Below are 16,941 nucleotides of genomic sequence, written 5' to 3'. Positions count from 1 at the left end.
CATGTTTCTCGTGGTGATAAAGCTATCTTTTTTATGCAGCAAACTTTAAGTAGAAACACCCTCTTTTTCTCATTTTTACAATAGGTTTAGTTGAATTCAGGCACACAAAAGAAGATATCAAGCTTTTTAACCCTGTCCCAAAACTTAGTAACTTTCTTTCCAACTTCAGCACCAACAGTTTTCTGCTTCTCACCCTTTTTGACATTGCCAACAACAGCCTCGTCAGGAAATTTAAAGCAACCCTTCAACCCCATCTTGGACCTGCTCCTTTTTTCTTCTTCATGTTTCAGTAGCTGCTCATAATACTCATTGTTCCTCTTCTCCAATCCATATATCTGACCTTGAAGATCCTAAACTTTTCGACTAAGCACACAAACTCTATGATACTCCCTTTTGCTTATCATGAACCTTGCAAGCTCAGCTACATTTCTCTTCATAAACAAAGACTCTGAAGACAACCCCTTATTGTCCTCCATCAATGAAACCCTTTTGTATCCTAATCTCGCGTTCTAATTTAACAAGATCAACATATCTGATTCCAACAACTCCAATAAGCTTTCCTGCAACTCTATCTTCCTTGATGACTCTTTGCAATGCTTGTCGTCTTGACTAAGATCGTGCATGATGATTTCACAGTCGACACTTCTGATCACCAAGTCTGCAATGATCATGTCTGGTTCAAATTTGGCTTGTGTGGATGGAAATGGAGGCTGATATGATAATGAACTCTCAGCATTAAAATCAACAATATTTGATCCATTGTTCTCTTCCTTGTCAAACTGATCATCATTATCATGATCAAAATGGGAGGATGGAATTGGGAAGGAATTTCGACGATGATGGTTCTTGGCAAGTGCTTGGCAATAGCGGTTTGCCAAAGAGAGATACTTGTCATACAATTCTTGAAGTAAGGCCAGAAGTTGTGGCCGTTTTTGGTAGTAAGCATCAGCGCGTTCTGTAAAACTATCAGCATCAACTTTATTAGGAACGTTCACAACAAACTTCTTCATTTTCTTTTCAAAATCTGAAGAAAAGACCACAATCCAATCCATATCCAGTCAAATAGATGTATGATATTGACTTGACAAGTGAAACATTTGAAAATTTGAGTTCTACACATTTTTGTCTTTGCTTTCTTTGAAGGTGTAATTTGATTACTCTTGATGGTATATATAGTATTCAGCCTCAAGTGATATTGATGAGCTTAGTCTTATGCTTTACTTTTTTTCTTCTTATATAATTATACCTTCCAAAATAGCCTTGATAAGGTTCTCGAACTTATGCTTTACTTTTGGTCTGCAAAATTTGCTCACAGTTTTTTTTGGATTTTTGGGATGAAAATTCAAGTTGACCTTTTTTTTTACCAAGGTATGGGGACATATATAAGTATGAATGGATCACTTCAAGTGATTTGAGTTGGGTCTTTGAGGTTTAAAGTTTATTAATATTGATGAGCATGCTCACATTTTTGGGTTGGAAAGACGGATGATTTTCTAGGAAATGGACATGGATAAGTCAAAAGAAGCATCAGAGGAAGTTTTGAACTTTCATAGAACTTCTTCACATGCTGTTTTGATGTTTCTTGATGCCAAGCCCAAGCAAATATCTCGTAAGCGGTACAATAGATATTTAAAATGACTCGACCTAGGAGATGATTATTCGATTGTTGGATGTACTCTTATTGAGATTTCTCTTAAAGATTCAAGTCAGAACCAGACTATAAACAATTTCATTGGACAATGATGTTTATGGAACTTATATTGTTGTTATGCGTTTAATGTTTGAACTGCTACATAGTTACTAGGAAAGTCATGTTTTTTTCCTATGGGAAAGTATCAAGCAGGATACCAAAATTCTAGTATTGTGTTGCTTTGACTCTTAAAGATCCCCTGCATTCCTAGAAGTGCACTTTGCTGAAGTCTTTAATGCTGAAATGTTAAGTTTTGTATTTCGTAAAGTATCAAAATAATGAATTTAATGTTTTTTCTCAGGCTAACATGATCAAGAAGACTGGAACTACCGTAGTTGGCACAAATTAAAAAAAGTGGGTATGTTTGAAAAAACAACAAGATCTTTCTTTTCTTTCAAAAAGAGGAAAATTTCATGTATATAATTACTGCTTTTGCATCAATTCCTTTATATGTTTGTTTTTAGAAACATTCAATTAGTCATTTTTATATCCCAATTTGTTTTAGCTAATTGGGGATCTAATTTCTATTATTATACAGTTATAAATTTTCTTATGTGCATTTCTTGTGCAGAAGTTTTAAGGAAATTGAGGTCAAGTATCAACTTCAACATGCTCGACTTTTGGATTGATGATTTCATAAAGATTTATTGCAAATTTACTGGAGATTTTAATTCCATTTGAATCAAGAGTTAATATGTTAGTTTTATGTTGAGATTATTACATTTATTTACATGTCAATTTTACTTGAGAAAGAAAAGATATTTTGTTTTGACATTGTTTACTTTTACAGAAAACATATTATATTGCTATTTCTTTCTTTGATTATAATATTACAAAATATTTGCTTTATATAATATTTCTTGCTTATCATGAAGAAGATAGTTTTGAATGCACGGATTGTTTGTATGTATTTGTGTCTTGAGAAAAACTATATATAGATTTTTCTGAGATGTTTAAAGAAACTTGGTAGCGACATTAGAATATTAATATGACATTTAGCAAAATATAAACTAATGTCACCAATTTTTATGACATTCAATAATAGCATTTTTTGACATTACCTGAAGTGTCAGAAATTTCAATGTGACATTTTATAAATGTCACAAGTAAGTGTCTTGAAATTTGTTTTCCCAACATTTAATCTAAATGTCAGAAAGTTTAAGTGACATTTCATAAATGTCGAAAAAATAAATGTCATATATCTCATATCAACATTTACTTAAATGTCACAAATAAATGGCATATATTTCATACCGACATTTACGTAAATGTCAAAAATAAATGTCATATATCTCATATCAATATTTACCCAATTATTGAAAATAAATGTCATATATATCTCATATCGACATTTACCTAAATGTCAAAAATAAATGTCATATTTCACATACAGACATTTACCTAAATGTTGAAAATAAATGTCATATATCTCATACTGACATTCACCTAAATGTCAAAAATAAATGTATATATTTCTTATCGACATTCACATAAATGTCAAAAAAAAATGTCGTAATAATCTTACCAACATTTACATATATGTTGCAAAGTAAATGACGCAAATTCTTTTCAACATTCACCTAAATGTCACAAAATAAATGTCACATATTCTTCCCGACAATTATCTAAATGTCGAAAAAAATCCCCGACACTAAAATTTACGACATTTGGTCCAAATGTAAAATAAATGTCGGTAAATAAATTTGTGACATTTAAACATCATGTAATGCACATAGAGAAGAACATAAGTGATAGCATACTTGAAACTCTTTTGGATATTCCTGGCAAAACAAAAGATGATGCAAAAGCCTAGAATGGTTTGAAAGAGATGAGAGTTAGAAAGAATCTTCATCCAAAAGATACATGAGATAAAAAGTGAACAAAGTTTTCAAAAGCTTTCTTCTCAATGACAGATGTAGAGAATCATTTTTTGTTGAGTTTTAAGGAAATTCAAGCTACCTGATGGCACTGCCTCCAATATTTATCTAGGTGTGTACAACTAGGTGAAAGTAAATTGTTTGGTTATAAGACTCATGATGCCCATTTCACGTTACATTACTTGCTTCCAATAACAATTAAAAGTATCCTTCCGAATCATATGGCTATTGCTTTGATTCATCTATGTTCATTCTTCCATCGTTTGTGTCAAAAAGTTTTCACATTGGAGTAACTAGATTGCTTAGAAGTAGAGCTTAGAGAAACTATAAATTAGTTGGAGCGAATTTTTCCTACGACATTTTTTTATATAATTATTCAATTTCCTATTCATTTGGCGAATGAAGTGAGTTAGGATGTCCAGTTTAGAATCGATGGATGTATTCCACTGAAAGAGAAATTGGTACATTCAAATCATATATCTGCAATAGACATTATCCAGAAGGTTGCATAGCAGAGGCACGTGTGGGAATAGACTAGCCAATGGATCATTTTCATTCGTCCTACCAATGGACATACATTTATATCCTATCGAGAGATCATTTTCATTCGTCTTACCGATGGACATACATTCACATCCTATCGAGAGATCATTTTCATTCGTCCTGCCGATGGACACACATTCATATCCTACCGATGGATCATTTTCATTTGTCCTACTGATGGACATGCATTCATATCCTACCGATGGATCATCTTTATTCGTCCTACCGGTGGACATGCATTTTTATCCTATCGATGGATCATCTTCATTTATCCTACCGATGGACATGCACTTATATCATACCGATGAATCATCTTCATTCGTCGTGTCGTAAAGGATGCTACATTTTTCTTTAATTTTGTCTCTACTAATGAGTTTTTGTTTTTCGAGAAACATCCAAGAGGATGCATTCTCAACTAAGCCATAGGTGTGGACTATGTCAACAAAGATGCAGCACAACGTGAAACCTTTTGGAAGCAAGTTGAGGATCAAATTCCACCACATTCCATCCACACTTTTATATGAAGGTCATGTGTTCGGCCAAAATTGGGTTTGTCAATTTTCATTGTCCATGATTTCTTTCATCAATCATATCCAAACGAAAGGGACAGTTGTTGACATCAAATTTTGGTCTAACATTTTCAAAATTCGTAACTATGAAGTTTTTATTTATTTAATAGTTCAAAATACATTTTTTATAATTTTAAGAAAAAATTATGGATAACTATCCTTATTTGTCAGTTAATTTTAATTACGTTATTTTTGTTACAGCCGGTTGAATACGTTCACATATTTATTCATTTTTGTTTAAATCATTAGTTTTGTTAAATTGCATTTTTTACATCTCATTAGTTACTTCATTAGATTTTTTAATAGTCATTTTATTTGTTACATGTTTTAATATTAATTTTGATATTTTACACAGTTTAAATATTCATTCGAATATGAATAAGATTTCATACACATATATTTTATTAGATACTGATTTGACCCATGGTTTTAAGATAGTGGTATTATACTATATGCGATTTTCGATTTTCTATTTAATCTATTTCTTAGTGATTAAGTTAGGGGTGGTGAAATAATTTTTAGAATTTGAGACAGAGTTTCCAAATTAATAAAATCCAAAAGAGTCTCTCCTTTTCTTTAATTTTTTGACTGTCACCACCGCGAAATTCAGCGAAGCTTCGATAACACAAAACTCCGACCCAAAAACCGCTCAAGCTTCCTTCCCCTCTCTTTTGTTTATTGTTTACCGTCAGTGGCGATAACATACCAAATGACCACCCGAATCCACCACCACTGTTCTGAAACAGCCACCAAAAACCGACCCCTCAAATCAAACCCATTCCTCCCTGAAATGGCCACCAGTAACCCCTATCTCCGACAGACAACAAGAAAACAACCATCTCCGACCCAAAACCGCCGTCTAGAAACCTTGAACTCCGGCCAAAACACCTCCAAAACGCCACCCAAATGACCCCTCTTCCTCTTCCCACTTTTCCGACCCAAAAACCCCACCTTTAACTCCGACCATAGCAACCAGCCAACTGCCAGACCCTTTCACCTTCGCCATCTCCGGCGAACCCTGACCAAAACCGTGATCCAAAACCATCAAATCTCACTCCAAACCGGTCAACAACAGCAAGCAAGCCACCACCAGCCCACCACCGTTTCCATTCTCCTCTTCTTCGCTCCGGCGAACAATCCGAAAACCCCAATCCGTTTTCCAGCAAAAAGCCACCGAAGGACCCCCATTTCCTTGTTTCAGCCACCTCCACATCAGAGAGTTCAAGCAAAAAATGACTCTAAGTCAGAACAACACCACACGGCCACTAAAATTCCATCTCCTATGAAGCTTGGGGAACAGTGAAAACCTCAAAAACAATTAAATCTGGCTGGAACTTACTTGCTCCAGTGACTTAGTTATTGGGTAATATTCTACTATACTTTGATTTCTTATTTTTCTTGCTTATGGACTGATTTTACGTTTTTGTGGGTTTGTATTGTATATTTCTGTGATTATTAGCACTATTTTTGTTATGTTTCTAGTTGTCTTTTTCTTGATGCTCTGTTATGTTACTAGGCTTTTTTGTATTACACTAATTCATACGGATATTTTATTTTTTTATTTTATTTATATTGTTGCTCCTCAATTTAAGCACTATTATAAATTCCATTTACGGATTCTTTTGCTTTAATATTTAAGTAATTAATTTTGTTCATCATACTATCTCTAGTTCTTCTATTTTTGTTGCTATTAGGTGAATTAATTTTGCATGTTCCTCAATTTTTTAGGTGATGTGGTTATTTTCTTTACTTATTTGTTTTATTTTTAACTTTCCATTTTATTTGTCAATATATCTTTGTGATTGCTTTATTAATTTCTTATTCACTGTTAGTATTTTATCATTATTTTTTGTTTAGATGCTTTCTTTCACAACCCTTGATGTTATTAGGATTTTTTTTCCTGTTATTTTAGTTCTGTTGTTGTTCAATATTGTTCAGTCATTTGTTATTATGCTTACTAATAATTCTTTTGATATTTATGAGTTATGTGTTTGCTTTTAAATTTCTATTACTATTCTATGGTTATTAATGTTTGCTAGTTTGATTTCTTATTTTTATTTTGTTTAGAATTGATCGTATGTAGTGATTAACTTTTCCAGCAACTATTTGTTATTAAGTAGGTATTGTTATTATTTTTTTCTTATCATTTGCTTGTTGCATTTGATTATAGATCGTCCTTTGTTAGTTTTCAAGTTAAAATTGGACAATGAAAAAATCTCTTCGTCGGTTTTCGAGGCCTCCCCAATATTAAAAGACGGAAATTCAGTTTAAGTTTATATATTTTGTATGTTAAAATTGGGCAATGAAAAAATCCTCCGTCAGTTTTCGAGGCTTCCCTATTTTAAAAGACGGAAATTTAGTTTAAGTTTATATATGTTGTTTGTTAAAATTGGTCGATGAAGAAATTATCGTCGATTTCCAAGGTCTTCCATGCTAATAAGACGGATTTTTATTTTTTAAATTATTATTCGAATCATTTATTTTAATTCATATTTATTTATTATTAATACTTTTACTAAGTGTCTCTACAGGTATCCCGAAGTCGCTTCCCATTGAAGCTATTTGAATGAAGTTCGAATTATATTTTTTATTAATTATTTTGTATATATCGATGTTAGGCAACCTTTAGGCCATTTTTTATATTATTGTTTCATTTTATTTCATGTTTATTATACTTGTATATTGTTTTATCTCCTCCTCAATTTGAAAGAATAAACTCAATCGGGACCCACAATTGTGGATTTCGAATGATGCCTAACATCTTTTCTTCGAAATAACTTGAACTCCTTAACTAGAATCTATTAGTTTCGTAGATCATTTAATTGGTTTCCTAGTTTTTCCAAAATTTAGGTGGTGACTCTTTTAAAATTTGTTTTTTCTTAAATTTTTTTATAATTAAATTAATTGATTATTTTTTGAGTCACCACAATGTTTTGTCCTATTTAAATAAAGTAGGGATGTAAACATTGTTTCCCAAGTAGCTCCATCTACGGACTGACTCTCCCACAAAACCTTGACTGAAGCGACTTCTTTGTTTCTCAACCCTCAAACCTGACGATCAAGGATTTCAATTGGTACCTCTTCATAAGTGAGACTATCCTTCACAGCCACACTTTCTAAAGGTACAATAGATGTTGGATCATCCACACACTTTTTCAACAACGAAATGTGAAAAATCGGATGCACTGCTGCTAGTTTTGTTGGCAACTGTAACTCATAAGCCACTTTACCAATCCTTTTCAAGATCTTGTAAGGGTCTACATATCTAGGACTGAGCTTCCCCTTCTTTCCAAATTTCATCACCCTTTTCATAGGTGACACTTTCAGGAAAATCCAATCATCTCTAGTTCCCTTCTCCTTATATCTATATAGGACTTCTGGCGACTCTGGACTGTCTTAATTCTATCTCTAATGAGTTGCACTTTTTCAATAGCATTATGAACTTAATCTGACTCTATCAAGGCTGCTTCATCCATTTCGAACCAACCAACGGGAGATCTACATCTACGCCCATATAATGCCTCATAAGGGGCCATATGAATACTGGAATGATAACTATTATTGTAGGCAAGGTTTATAAGGGAAAGGTGATCATTCCAACTACCCTTGAAATCGATCACGCAAACTCTTAAGGTCTGAATGGTACGCTCTGTCTGACCATCCGTCTGTGGATGAAATGTTGTGCTAAGGTTAAATTGAGTACCAAAACCTTTCTGAAATGACTTTTAGAAATGAGAGGTAAACTAGGGACCTCTATCTGAGATGATAGACAAAGGAACCCCATGCAACCTGACTATCTCATTAATGTAAAGCTTGGCGTAGTCCTCCGCCGAATCTGTAGTCTTGACCGCCAAAAAGCTTGAACACTTAGTAACTCTGTCAACAATCACCCAAATTGAGTCATGTTGTTTGCGAATACGAGGTAACTTGTGATGAAGTCCATGTTGATCACTTCCCACTTCTAAGTAGGAATGTGCACATCAACTCATGCTATTGTGCACCTCAACTCGTGCTAAATACATAAGTTGAGGTTGGCTGTGAAAAGGAAAATCGAAAGAGAAAGGATATGAAAAGAGTTTTGTGTTGAAGAGAGAAACAAAAAAGAAAAAGATGTAACTTTGTGCGAAAAAAGCAAAAAGATAAAAAACAAAAGTGTTGAAAGAAATAAAGAAAAATAAAGTGAAAGAAAAAGAAGAAAGTGAAAAATAAGAGCTATAAAGTCAAAAGTCACATCTGTGTTGAATAGAGTCAAGGGAAAGAAAATAAAATGAAAGGATGTTAAGAATAGGTTGAGAAAAGAGGTAAAAAGTCAATATAATGTCACGAGGGTAGAAAGTCACTAAAAAGTACCCAAATGTACCATATCTGACCTTGAGTCTACGTTACAAGCTAAGAAAGTCCTATAGTAATCCTAGCAACTAGTTTGGAGAGTCTTAGCAGAGAAAATAAGGGCAAGCCTATGGTATCGAGCACTAAATATACTTGAAGTCACTTTAGAGCGTGAGTGTTGAACGAATCCTACAATTTGAAAGTCATATGTATTGTGTGTGAAAAAAGATTTCTTTTAAAGTGAGGGCACTAGTTACATTGTTTGAAAATTGATACCTTGATGATTGTGAAAGGTGTATGTTGTGATGTCTGTTGGTTGATCTATGTCATGCTTTGATATGTATGAGTTGGTTTGTTGAGTCTAAATGAAAAGATTTGCACTAAGGAAATGGAATAAATTGAAAAGGCCATGTGATTGATTGAGTTTGTATGTCTGCTTCTACACAAGTGTCGTTTACAGTTTTAGTGTGTAGCTTGAGGACAAACAACAAGTATTGAGGGTATTGATATACCGTGTGATTACGATATTTTTATGCATTTCACTTAGAAGCTATGTGTGTCTAGGGCTATATTGTCTTAGAAATAATATATTTTGTATTATGTTTGCAGAAAATAAGCTTGGATAAGAGCTGAAATTATGCAGAAGGAGCCACCCATGGAGTGATCCACGGACCGTAGGTCCTTTGACGGACCGTTGTTGGGCAGGCGTAGATGGAGCATCAGTGAATTCTGCCTAAGTGTGGAACTACGAAGCAACTGACGAACTGTTGGTCGTCCCGCATGTCGGCCTGCACATCCATTGTTGGGTTCAGAGAGTTGAAGTTCCAGTACTTGATGTAAAATACTAAGTATGGAGCCATGGAAGGGGACCTACGTACTGTAGGTCGACCCACGGTCCGTAGGTTGAGTCGTCAACTGATGCCTCGTTTTAGACAACTTATTTCCTTATTTTGTTTCCTTTTTATTTGGGACTTGTTTTCAATAAATAGGAGATGTAAACCTCGTTTTTGGGGGTTAGACAACATTGTATACTTTTAGTTTTGGTGTTTCTTTGGGATTTAACTAGCAACTTTAGCAATTTGATTTACGGATTTCGTTTTATAAGATTTTTACTTTGAAATTCAATTGGAGATTTCGGGTTTCATCGACTCTACTCATAAGTTCATGAATTTTTTTAATCAAAATATGAATTGTGTTCTTTCAAGCATGAGTAGCCAAATCCACAACTAGGATTCTTGGAACCACGAGCAATTAACAATGTATGAATAATAATTAAGTAATTATTTAATAGTGTTTATGCATGTCTTGGTAATTCTTTCGCTTAGAAGTATTTTTAACGATTGCAAATGTTAGAACTCGCCTCATTCCAACTTGCGGACCAAGGAGGTAAGGAATGAGAAAAGAAATAACAACAGAGATTTAGTGGATGCTATCTAATAGTCTAATGTCAATTGGTGCAAGGGTGAAAACTAAGTCATACATTGATGTGATGTATAATCTGAGGTAACAGTAAGGGTTAGTAAAGTATACACTCGTAGCCGGACCAAAGTGCGTAGTGAATTTCTCTATTTGGAGGATCAATAACTTAGGGATACCTAACTTACCAACTTTGCATGTAAAACGCTAGGAAATGATTACTATTATTACGATTACCATGCTAAGAGCTTGTGGGGAACACATACACCCTAGTTTCTCTCTCATATTTATAACTTAAAGTTTGAATCCTGCTTACTTGTTACTTAATCAACAATTTGTTACTTGCTTACAACCCCCCCCCCCCCCCCCTTTTATTTACTTGTCTCAGAAATAGTTTGACTAAACGGATATAATAGTGAGTTAAGTTTAAGTCTAAACCATAATCTCTGTGGGATCAACCCCAACCTATATGTTGGGTTCTTTATTTGACAACAATCGTTTATATTTCTTTAGAGAGGTGTAATTTCACTGTATCAGGTGTAAAACACAAATTAGTGGTGTTAGACTTGTTGCCTCATCTACAAGCTTTGCAAGCTCAAAGGATAAAAACCTGATTGCTGCAGATTTGACTTATTATTACAGAATAGTTGATATAGTTGAGTTAGACTATTATGGTCATTTTAAGGTTGTTCTATTCAAGTGTAATTGATATGAGGTTGAAAAAGATATTTGTGGCATTACTTATGTCTATTTTAACAAGAGATGCGCTCAGGAAGAGCGTTTTGTGCTTCCATCTCAAGTACATCAATGCTTCTATGTGCAAGATCCATATGATCAAGATAGACATTATGTTATGAGAACTGTTTTGAGAGACTTGTTTAACATGAGTGATCAACTTGAATCTAATCTCCCACAAAATTATGAAAATGAGTTGTCTAAACATTTGATGGGACCATCTATACGAGAAGATATTGGTGAAGTTCTCTTAATAAGGACTGATGTACCAGAAACAATTATTGATGTGCCTTTGGAGGAATTTGTTACTGAACAACTTGAAGTCGAGTATGACGAGAAATTACTAGATGAGTCTGAAGATGAGATTGAAGATGAGTTAGAAGATGACTCTTAATATGAGTTTGAAGATATGTCTGAAGACGGGTTTGAAGATGACGCACCATGAGTTTTTTTATTTTTGTGATGACCATAGAGTGTTGACTCACTCATTTTTTGTACAAACACCTTAAGATGTCTAATATGTGGAATTGAATATTAGATCACTACCATTTTAAGTATCTTGTTAGCTTCTTTCATGCATCCGGTTGTTCACTAACCTCTAATTCTATCTTGCTATTTTTATTTGATTGTTTGTTGGCACAAACTTATCTTACTAAGGTTAGTAATCTTTGAAGTATTCCTGGTACAATTATCAAATTGCTTTTTGATCTATAAATATGAATTTTTATTGTTATGTAAATATATATTTTTTTCCTATTATTATTAGGCAGTGGACATTAAAGGCAACAAAGTGAACTCTGTAGCATTGTTGGTAAAGTCATTTGTAGGTAGTACTCCCTTCACTCTCTAGAAGCTAATAATTAGTCCACTACTCGTTCTCAATTATACAACACAATTCCTTTTGAAGTTAGTATTGTCTGTTTGCTTGTTTAATCACCTGACTATTATTTTGTAGGTTAATGTAACACCCTGCATCAAAAAAGGGAAATTAAACCAAATTCTGGGAAATTGAAGTTGCCAACCACGAGGGCCACCCACATCCTGTGGATGGGACCATAGACGGTAGGTGTGGTCCGCGGATGGCCCTGCCTAGGGATGGTCTAGAGGCTCAGGGCCACGGCTAGACCTACGAACCGTAGGCCAGACCACAGTTCGTGGTCAGGGTCCGTGGTTCGTGGCCCAAAAATCTAGTTTCTAATCCTGACCAACGGTCCACCAGGACGGGTCGTGGGTCAGACCAGGGTCTCTTGACTAGGGTCCGTGGATGGTCACCTGACAGTTATTATTCAAGGTCAGTTGGATATTTTCCTAATTAATTAATTCATATACTATGTCGTTTTGCCTTTATTTAGAACGCCTTTATTAATTAATTCATATACTATATAAGTCTTTTTACCCCCAAATTCACCCCATTTAAAGAGAACATTTTTTAAGTGTACTCTAAATATTCTCTTAAAATTTGTCTAAAATTTAATATTCCATCCACAATGTTGTCCGCTAAAAAAAACTTTCCCCTTATATTTTTTAAAGGCCAAAAGACTCTAATTTAACCCTAATTTTTCTCAAAACAACAATATTCATCTCTTATAGTGTAATGATGCGTCCAAGCAAAACATTTCTCTTAAGGAAACCCAGATCCCCAAATTTTGACTGTTCAACTTATTCTTAGATTCTACTTGTAAAAACTCACCAAGTTTCCTCTGAGTTAGGAAAGATCAACTCATTTGTACTATTATTCTTGTTCAAACATCCGAGTTGACATGGATTTCTAATTTGACCCGTGTTCTAAGATTGTCCGACTAAGCTCTTCTTCAATAGAAACCTTGTGTTATCAAATATGTGCAGTTGAAATCTCTTCGTCGGTCGCTACAAACATCTCACATCGTCGACCATCTCAGGTAAGATTTCAACCTCTTTTTACAAGCTTAATAGCAATCTTTGAAATTTGTGCAACTTCTTATCCTTCTATGAACTCATGGAAACACAATACTTGTTGAGATTGTGTGGTGATGGCAATTTAATAATTCAATCTAAAGTCCCCTTAAAGAATGAAATCATTGGTAGAGAATTATTTCAAGCTGCTTGTAAATTTACACTTTGGAAGTTAAAATTTCTTCCTTATATGTATTTTTTGTTAGACATTGTTTATTTACTTAGAAGGTACATCCTGCTAAGAGTTCAAAAATTGTTGTTGGTGGACATGCCTTCAATTTTGTTCAAGAAATAATTTATTTTCTTTGTAGGGGGGCTCTCCAAGGCCATTTTGATGAGAGTGAAATTTTGAGGTGCCTCAAGATGTGTGCAACTGATAAAGCGCCAGGGCCAGATGATTTTACTATGGGCTTCTTTATCAAGTGTTGGGAGGTGGTGAAGCAGGACATCATGGACACTTTTCAAAACTTTTATGATCAAGGAGTGTTTGAGAAGAGTTTTAATGCAACATTCATAGCACTTATTCCTAAAAAGAAGGGTGCCAAGGAGTTGAGGGACTTCAGACCGATAAGTCTAATTGGCAGTATTTACAAGTTGCTCTCTAAAGTATTGACTGAGAGACTGAAAGGTGTGATTGGCAAGTTGGTAGATTCTCAACAAATGACATTAATTAAAGGGAGACAAATTATGGATGCAGTCTTGATTGCCAATGAAGTTGTTGATTCTAGAGTTAAGAAGAAGAAGCCAGACATTCTCTATAAGTTGGACATAGAGAAAGCTTATGACCACGTTAATTGGAGATACCTTATGAAGGTATTAGAAATGATGGGTTTTGGGCAAAAATGGTTGAAATGGATGGAGCAATGTATTTCAATAGTCTGTTTTTCAGTTCTAGTTAATGGTTCTCCAACAAAATTCTTCCAATCATATAGAGGACTTAGGCAAGGTGACCCTCTGTCACCTTTTCTATTCCTAATTGCTATGGAAGGATTGAATAACATGATCAAGACAACCAAATTACGAGGTTGGATAAAGGGTTTTGAAGTGGCTAGAGAAGGGATTGACAGTCTGGAAGTGACACATCTACAATATACAGATGACACACTTATTTTTTGTGATGCTAAGGAAGATCAACTAAAGCACTTAAGACTAATCTTGGTTCTGTTTGAAGAGGTAACTGGTCTACCTATCAACTGGAGAAAGAGTTTAATGTACCCTATTAATGTAGTCAACAACAATCCTTGGAGGTAAAGTTGTCACTCTGCCAGATACATACTTGGGATTACCTTTATGAGCCAAATCTATGTCCATAGATATATGGAACAATGTGATCGAGAAGTGGGAAAAAAAACTAGCCAGGTGGAAAACACAATACTTGTCTATGGGGGAAGATTGACACTAATCAATTAAGTAATTAATGCTCTTCCAACTTACATGATGTCCCTCTTTCCTATCCTATCCCACCAGGGGTCACCAAGAGGCTGGACAATATTAGAAAGAAATTTTTGTGGCAGGGGAATAAGGAAAAGAAAGGATTTCACTTGGTAAAGTGGAAATCAATGATAACTGGGAAGAAAAATGGTGGTCTGGGGATAAAGAACCTAAACTTGCAAAGTAAAACTCTTCAAATGAAATGGTTATGGAAGTATGCAAATGGTAACCAACTGTTGTGGGAAAGGGTGATTGAGGTAAATATATACCAGAAGACAAATGGATGACCAAAGAGGTGACTACTCCTTATGGAGTCAACCTTTGGAGGTCCATTACGAATCTATGGGATGAAGTGAAGAACAACTCAAAGGTGAAAGTTTTTGATGGGACAAAGACCATGTTTTGGAAGGATAATTGGCATGAGAAAGGTAACTTGGAAGAGTTATTTCATGATGTTTACAACTTAGTTACATTTCAACAAAGGTTTATAGCAGATTTATGGACACTACAAGGGTGGAACTTCAACTTCAGAAGACATCTAAATGATTGGGATGGAACCTTTCAATGGGCTTCAAACAGGGAAGGATGTTCTATGGTGGACAAGAAACAATAGAGGAGTATACAAAGTTAGTAGAGCTTATAAGCTAATGGATCAAAAAAATCAACAAATTAAAAATTGGCCATGGAAACAAATATGGAAAAGCAGAATACCCTACAAAGTATCTTGCTTTGTCTGGTTGTTGGCCAAGGAAGCAACTCTTACTCAAGACAATGTCATGAAGAGAGGGATAACCTTATGCTCTAGATGCTTTCTCTGTGGGGGAGACTTTAGAGAATGTAAATCCTCTGTTTCTACACTGCAAGTACACTCAACAATTATGGAGGATTTTTTGAGTCATAAAGGCATCTCCTGGACTATGCCTGGGAAAGTTTTAGAGGCTTTAAAGAGCTGGGAGGAAGCAGGAGTACTGGAAAAAGACAGAGGCAGATGGAGACTTATCCCTTCTTCAATATGGTGGGCAATATGGAAAGAGAGGAACTCTAGGTGTTTTGAGAGCATAGAAAATAGTGTGCAGAAAGTGAAGCTCAACTGCATTTTGCTATTATGTTTTTGGTATAATCAGTTATACTCAAATGATATTGTCTCTATAATTGATGTTTTAGACTCAATTTAGCCATAGAGTAAGCAGTAAGAATTTGGGGCTTTTGTATATAAGGTTTCAATACAACCCATGTACTGTTTTGTGATATAATACAACCTTACGAAGTTCAAAAAAAATAACTTCTTTTCTTTGTACAAAGCATGATTTTGAGATGTTTTGTTTTGGCAGTATATTGTTTTGTTTTGGCAGTATATTGTGGAAGTTTTCAAAATTTACTCGGACAAACTATCGATTGTAGGAAAACCATTTTAGTTGCCCTCACGTGAAATAAACCATTATTTTGCTCTATCTTGTCAAAAGAGAAATGCTGAAGCTTAATTAACTAGTTAATGTTAGCATATCATTATAAGTGAAAGTGGTTATTATTTGCAGTAAAATCCAAGTCCACAATTGTGTGAAGTTTTGTCATTTTCCAACCAAGGGACACACCAACTTAAATTGGTATCTTAGTACTCAGTAAGGTTAGCATCACAATTGTCATAATGACTTCATGAAAGCTAGGATCTAACTCTTCAGCATTACACTTTTATTTTACATGTTATTGATGATCATAACTTTATCATCTTGTTAGTTCTTAATATTCTAAAGGTTTCAACATCTATCTTTTGTGTATTTTTATATTTTTGTTGGGCACTTAGTTGTTAGATATTGGACTGCTGCAACATCAGGAGCCGGTGTCAAATTGTTCAGCAAATTTAGATATAGGACTGCTGCACCATTTAAGGTTAATGATGATGAAATGACCATAAAGTATTTTCTTTTTGTGAAAATAAAGACATCCCGGTATCCAAAGAGAAAGACCTATTGTATGCTCAAGTTATTCAACCATTATTAGCAAGTACAAGTTTTTGTAGTTGCAAAAGGAGTTGTTTAACCAAATGTTTCAAATATGCCTGCTAGCATGTATTTTTTACTTTAGGTTAATTTCATTTTGTTATGAATCTTTAGGGAAGGATCGATTCACAAGGCAATATATAAATCAGTTCGTTAAAGGGAGGCTGAAACCTTGGAGTTTATTAAAAGAGAGAACTCTGATCTCTTCAGCTCTTTGAAGGGAGACATAAACCTTAGAGTTCAATGGAAGAGAGAACTCAAATCTCTTGTTTTTTGCTTAATTATGACTTATTGATTTATTCATCAAAAGCCCTTTTAAATAGGAGTCTTATTACATCAATAGGAAGTCTAATTCTTATGAAAGTAGGAGACCTAAATCATATTCCAAACTAATAACTATAACTTAACCTAATCCTTATGAA

At 34.4% G+C, this 16,941-nt stretch overlaps 1 pseudogene; it reads right to left on the bottom strand.

Moving 5' to 3' along the window:
• Window positions 1-86: 86 nt before the first annotated feature.
• LOC125817304 (kinase-interacting family protein-like) lies at window positions 87-5,867 on the bottom strand (annotated as a pseudogene).
• Window positions 5,868-16,941: the final 11,074 nt, after the last annotated feature.

Source organism: Solanum verrucosum, unplaced genomic scaffold (genome assembly GCF_900185275.1).
Source record: "Solanum verrucosum unplaced genomic scaffold, falcon-dt-bn FXZP01000258.1, whole genome shotgun sequence".
Taxonomy (NCBI): domain Eukaryota; kingdom Viridiplantae; phylum Streptophyta; class Magnoliopsida; order Solanales; family Solanaceae; genus Solanum; species Solanum verrucosum.
The sequence above is the reverse complement of the archived record's forward strand: the minus strand, read 5'-3'. Positions and strand labels throughout refer to the sequence as shown.